Here is a 6,153-nt window from a genome sequence, read left to right as displayed (position 1 = left end):
GAAGTTGGAAATAAGATGCCTATAGACCACTTTCTGTGTTTGCAAACATTGCGACACGAGGGTGACTACTGCAAGTTTGGTGCAGAAGACGGGAGTTCTCATAGAACTGAAGCAAAAAAAAAGCATGCAGCTAACGTTACATGTTACACAACCTTTGGCTTGTATAATTGGATTAAGGCTTGTATGAATGTCCTGCTTGTCATTGCAAATAAACGGCATACTTAAACGTCAATTTAAAGTAAAATGTTTTGCTACAGACTGTCAATGAGCGTTCGAGTTCTAGCTCACAACTGCTACATCCAAAATAATTTTGCAAAGATCGCCAAATATAACCTTAGTGACTGTTAAAATGACATTGTAAGCCTATGAGAACAAAGTTATTTTGTTTCGAAGTAATAGAAACGTAATTCTAGGCTACGTTGAATGGGCACCCACTTTCTTTATGTAGGCGAAAGTCGAGCACTGAAAAGGGGCCTAGGTCAGCCTATAAAGACAAACAGTACATGGTCAATGTCTCCACATAGCGACATGTTTGTGAAATGCCCAGATGAGCCCCACACCGAGAAACGTTCACCAGAGGGCCCTGAAAGTGATATTCCAATCAAAGTTAAAGTAGACCGCTATTATTTATTTCTTATTGACTATTACATAAGTACAGCTTGGAGGCCTTTCAAACTGGTAAATATAAGAAACGATCTAGAAGAAAAATAAACGCACACCTATTTAGGCGAGGTGCTGGCGAGCGGAGTAGAAAACTTAAATAAAAAAGAACCGCACACTCTAGGAGCTCGGATGCAAAAATGTAATTACCAACGTTTCGACAGCCAAGCTGTCTTCATCAGAGTATATTCACAAACACTGCGGGATGACTCGTTTATATAGTGTCAAAAGACATAGGTGTCTGTAATCATGGCCAAGAGTGGCCTTATATCATTGGTTAATTATCAAATATTAAAATGCCATACAAATAGATATCATACATTCCTTTTAGACGACACAAGCTTACAAACAATGGCAAAGTCACAATAATCACAAGAATGGCTTCAGATCAACGTCGACGTTGAGACCGAAGGGAACAAGGGTCTTTAAGTTAAAGATCCAGGCAGCCTCTCGTTTTAACAATAAATTATCAAGGTCACCACCTCTCCGAGGGAGGGTGACATGTTCGATGCCAATATAACCCAGAGACGAAATCGAGTGTCCTGCCTCCAAGAAGGTGGCCGCAACTCGGTAAGTAACGTTTTTACACCTAATGGTGCTACGATGCTCAGGGATACGTACTTTTAATTCGCGCTTTGTTTTACCCACATCATTTTTACCACAAGGACAAGTTATAGTTAACTGCCTTAGTGGAACACGTAATAACACCTTTGATTGGGATCGATGTCCCTGTTTGTGGGTGTTTTGAGGGATCTACATTTTATAAGTGCCATTGCATTGAGCACAGCCATTACATCCAGTAGGGGCGCAAATAGACGTTGTTCAGGAATATCTTGGGTTGGTAAATCAGTGTACCAATTGGTCTCTGAGATTTCTGACCCGCGAGAACACGACCAAGGGAAGGTTCGAAAACCCATTACCGAGACAATCATCAGATTTTAGAATGTGCCAATGTTTGTGAACAATTCCCTTAATTGTTCAGAACGCTTTGAATAGCGGGTAGTTAGAACACAAGAATGCGTCTTTTTGCAAGACTGACCTTGAAAAAGGTCGTTTTGTTTTGAATTTTCTCAATGGCAATATTAATCTGATCATTTTTGTAACCCCTCTCCTTGAACTTTCTTTGCGTCTCAGCCATATTTCTGTCGAAATCTGATTTTGTTTTTTGCAAATTCTTTTGATTCGACAATTGGCTGTAGGGCAAACTCTTTTTCAAGGGAAGTGGATGACAACTATCAGCCCTCAACAAACTGTTACGATCAGTAGGCTTCCTGTAAAGATCCGTGTATAAAACATTATCTTCACACAAGATCAGAAGATCAAGAAAGCTGATTTGACGTGTATCAGATTGCATCGTAAATCTCAAATGATCAGAACAGGAGTTAAGAAAAGCATGGACAGACGAGCAGTTTTGCATCACCTCTCCATAGAACAAAAATATCAATATACCGTTTCCAAATAATGATGTTAGGCAAGAAAACATTTTTGAGAGGATTGAAAATACTGTTTCTCCATTGTTAAAACGAGAGGCTGTCTGGAGCTTTAACTTAAAGACCCTTGTGATTATTGTGACTTTGCCATTGTAATTGTTTGTAAGCTTGTGTCGTCTAAAAGGAATGTATGATCGTATGCTATCCATTTGTTGTTTGTATGCCATTTTAAATTTTGATAATTAACCAATGATATTAGGCCACTCTTGGCCATGATTAGACACTTGTGTCTTTTGACACTACATAAACGAGTCATCCCGCAGTGTTTGTGATTATACCCTGATGAAGACAGCTTGGCTGTTGAAATGTTGGTAATTACATTTTTGCATCTGAGCTCCTATAGTGTGCGGTTCTCTTTTATTTTCAAATATAAGAAACGAACCTTGTGAATTTAACGAATTAGTGTAAACACAGAATTACAACTTGGGCGGGGTCTTCAAGGTGCCTGTGAGTGCAAAATTTTCGTTCAGCCGCGGAGCTGGCTAATGAAATGTAAGATTGTCCAGCAATATTTAGCAGGTAAAAATAAAAACATCGCCCGAACAGGGACTTGAACCCTGGACCCTCAGATTAAAAGTCTGATGCTCTACCGACTGAGCTATCCGGGCTCTGGCTTCAGCTAGCCACTTATGTTATGTTAACAAATTTCTGAAACGCTAACCTCGTCTCAGGGCCAGCTGTTCATATAGTTACAATGTCAGCAAGCGCCATATATTCGCTTATTTCACTAAACAACATGTGATTCTTTCCCTATTGACAATGCGAAATAGCTGTTCCATTCACTGCAATACTCGTCCGTGGCAAGCTAAATTTAAACTGTTTCAGATCTCGGCCAGAAGCCACCAGCAAATTACATTATTGTTACTCAATGCATACCATAGCAAAATGAATACCACAGCAAAAGTATCTGGGCTAATGTAGATTATACTTTATTCACTTACAATGCACTCCTCTTTTTTGTGTGGAATTGAGTTGTTTATGGTATGTACACAACAGCATTCGACATCTACACTTGTTTGTCTTCACAAAAAAATGAATAATAATAAACTTGTCCTCCTTTACATATGACGCGACCATTGTGACGTTATGTGTATTTCGGGACACCACAACGTTATATTAGCTAGCGCGTAACCTATCAACAGGTGGCTCCGTGGCGCAATGGATAGCGCATTGGACTTCTAGTCAAGCACTTGAGGAGTGATTCAAAGGTTGTGGGTTCGAGTCCCACCGGAGTCGCATCTTTTGCGAATTTCAGTAATTGCATGCAATATAACCCACGCGATTTTTGCAACCGGTACGGTCTTTATACTCCTCAAGACATATCAAACATAATTTTAATCTCTATGCATTTCTCACGTCAAGTTTTTTACTTGATAAAACCATTTTTTATAGCATTTTTTTTATATAGCATATATCTAAATAATAGTTAATGTAGACCATTATAATCTAGGTAATTACTTTGAAGGTTATATCTGTTTGTCACGTCAATGTCCAAGGTAGGCCTATTTCAATTAATGGGGATTAATGACGAACACTACTGACTGAGGGGCATTTTTCCTTTGCTTCCTCTGCTTCAACCTCTGTGAAAGGAGAGCACCATCCGGATAAGGTGGACCCATAGTTTTAAAGAAGGGGATAAGCTAATATAGCCAGAAGGCTAAAACATTATGAACAGTGTAAGCTAACAGAACATTATAAAAAGTATAAATCCATACATGGGCAAGCATAAATTAGAACGTTAGCATTCCTGTTAGCATGCTAATATAAACTAGGCTATGGGAGCCGCCATCTTGGAATGGTCACATGACAATAGTAACAACTGGAAGCGGCAGCCGTATTGGATGCGGTTCATGGTGGCTGCGGCCATTTTAGGCCTCAATGGCAAGGGTGTTACCGCATAACATATTTGGTGTTACTAATTAGGCAACAACCAAAGTATAACTAAACCAAAAGGGTACAAAACATGCGATGTAACATGGCATATTACATACAGGTGAAATACTAACCAAGTTATACTGGCTGACAGTTAGGTATAGTTGGCTAGTGACAATGTAATACAGGGATTGTTACATATAGGGAACAGGAATATACAATATGTAGGCGAATATAACTTGAAGTAATAAAGGAACTCTGGCTCCACAAAGTCCACTTACATGGACAGTGAAACACAAACACTAAGGAGTCCAGAGTTTGTAGGACAAAAGGTGTCCACATGTGGAAGTCCTTGGATGGGAGAAGTCCTGAGGTGAAGGGCACAGCACAGATATGCAGCATATACTGGTGGAGACGGGTCAAAGTAGCCTAATTGATACAAACCAGATAATTGCCTGCAGCTGATTTGCTAAATATGTCTGGCATCAGAATAATAGTTGCCCAGCAACATGGCAACCAATCAGAGGTCAGCTGGCCAAAGTCAGGGAGATGAGAGTTCAGTAGCCAGACATATTGGCACGCACTGTGCAGAATATCAGATCTCAACAATGGAGAGGTATTTAATGTCCCCATTAGGCCTACCACACCATATATGTATCTTATCATAAGCGCAACGTGATTCCAAGAGACATGTTGGAACATCTATATAGGACAAATCAACGATTTTTCTAAATAAGTGGTGTTTGAATTTGTTGATGTTTTAATGTGGGACATGATTGACTGGTTGCGGTTAGCGGGACGAAGGGCCACAATGCCTGAGTGTGTGTAATGCCCAAGGATATTTTTATCCCCTTTTTCATCACTTGTTTTATATAGATGTCCCTGAGGGGTTCCTGGCTTTCTCCAATGATCTTCCCACAGATTTGTATTACCTTATTCAATCTGACTAGTGTTCCATAGAGCACAAAACCACCCCACAATATTAAAAGATGGGTGTGCTCCAGCAGCACTAGATTCCATCCTGAGTGTCTCTCCACCACTTCTTACAATGGTGTGAGTAAGGTTAAATCAAAGCTGAATCAGCGCCTTGGAAGATCACATAATGATTCATTAGTATTCTACATAACAGAAACAAATATAATAATACTGTATAAAAAGTTACTGTTACACAAATACACCACCTAATTTCTAATGAGATTTTAGGATGGTTAGCTGAATAGTCACAATTGTTTTCTCATGTTGCCAAAACTCAACCGCACGCGCCACTAGGCAGAATGTGATTGGAATGAAACAAAATATAGGAAGGCTTTATATTGTTCTTAAGAGAATATGTATTGGAAGGAGGCAGACGTTGCAATTGGAGAATGCATATTATACACTGAACAAAAATGTAAACACAACATGTAAAATATCCCAGAAATGTTCCATACACACAAAAAGCTTATTTCGCTCAAATTTTGTGCACAAATTTTTTACAGCCCTGTTAGTGTGCATTTATGCTTTGCCAAGATAACCCATCCACCTGACAGATGTGGCATATCAAGAAGCAAATTAAACAGCATGACCATTACACAGGTGCACCTTGTGCTGGGGACAATAAATGGCCACTCTAAAATGTGCAGTTTTGTCACACAACACCACAGTGCAATTGGCATGCTGACTGCAGGAATGTCCACCAGAGCTGTTGCCCAGAGAATGTAATGTTAATTTCTCTACCATAAGTCTCCTCCCAACATTGTTTTAGAGAATTTGGCAGACCACATGTAACCACGCCAGCCCAGGACCTCCACATCTGGCTTCTTCACCTCCGGGAATGTCTGAGACCAGCCACCAAAGAATTTCTGCACAAACTGTCAGAAACCATCTCAGGGAAGCTCATGAGCGTGCTCGTCGTCCTCACCAAGGTCTTGACCTGACTGGAGTTCGGCGTCGTAACCGACTTCAGTGGGCAAATGCTCAACTTCGAATGCGACTGGCGAACTGGAGAAGTGTGCTCTTCGGGGTTTCAACTGTACCGGGCAGATGGCAGACATCGTGTATGGCGTCGTGTGGGCGAGCAGTTTGCTGATGTGAACAGAGTGTCCCATGGTGGTGGTGGGGTTATGGTATGGGCAGGCATTAGCTACGGACA

General features: G+C 40.5%; 2 non-coding genes across 2 annotated transcripts; one reads left to right on the top strand and one right to left on the bottom strand.

Annotated features, from left to right (window-relative positions):
- Positions 1 to 2,685: 2,685 nt before the first annotated feature.
- trnak-uuu (transfer RNA lysine (anticodon UUU)) lies at positions 2,686 to 2,758 on the bottom strand. Its single transcript has one exon. It is a non-coding gene; the product is annotated as a tRNA-Lys (tRNA).
- A 536-nt stretch (positions 2,759 to 3,294) lies between these two features.
- trnar-ucu (transfer RNA arginine (anticodon UCU)) lies at positions 3,295 to 3,386 on the top strand. Its single transcript is given in 2 exon segments — positions 3,295 to 3,331; positions 3,351 to 3,386. It is a non-coding gene; the product is annotated as a tRNA-Arg (tRNA).
- Positions 3,387 to 6,153: the final 2,767 nt, after the last annotated feature.

This window comes from Oncorhynchus masou, chromosome 20, assembly GCF_036934945.1.
Source record: "Oncorhynchus masou masou isolate Uvic2021 chromosome 20, UVic_Omas_1.1, whole genome shotgun sequence".
Lineage (NCBI taxonomy): Eukaryota > Metazoa > Chordata > Actinopteri > Salmoniformes > Salmonidae > Oncorhynchus > Oncorhynchus masou.
This window is presented reverse-complemented; position numbering and strand designations above follow the sequence as displayed.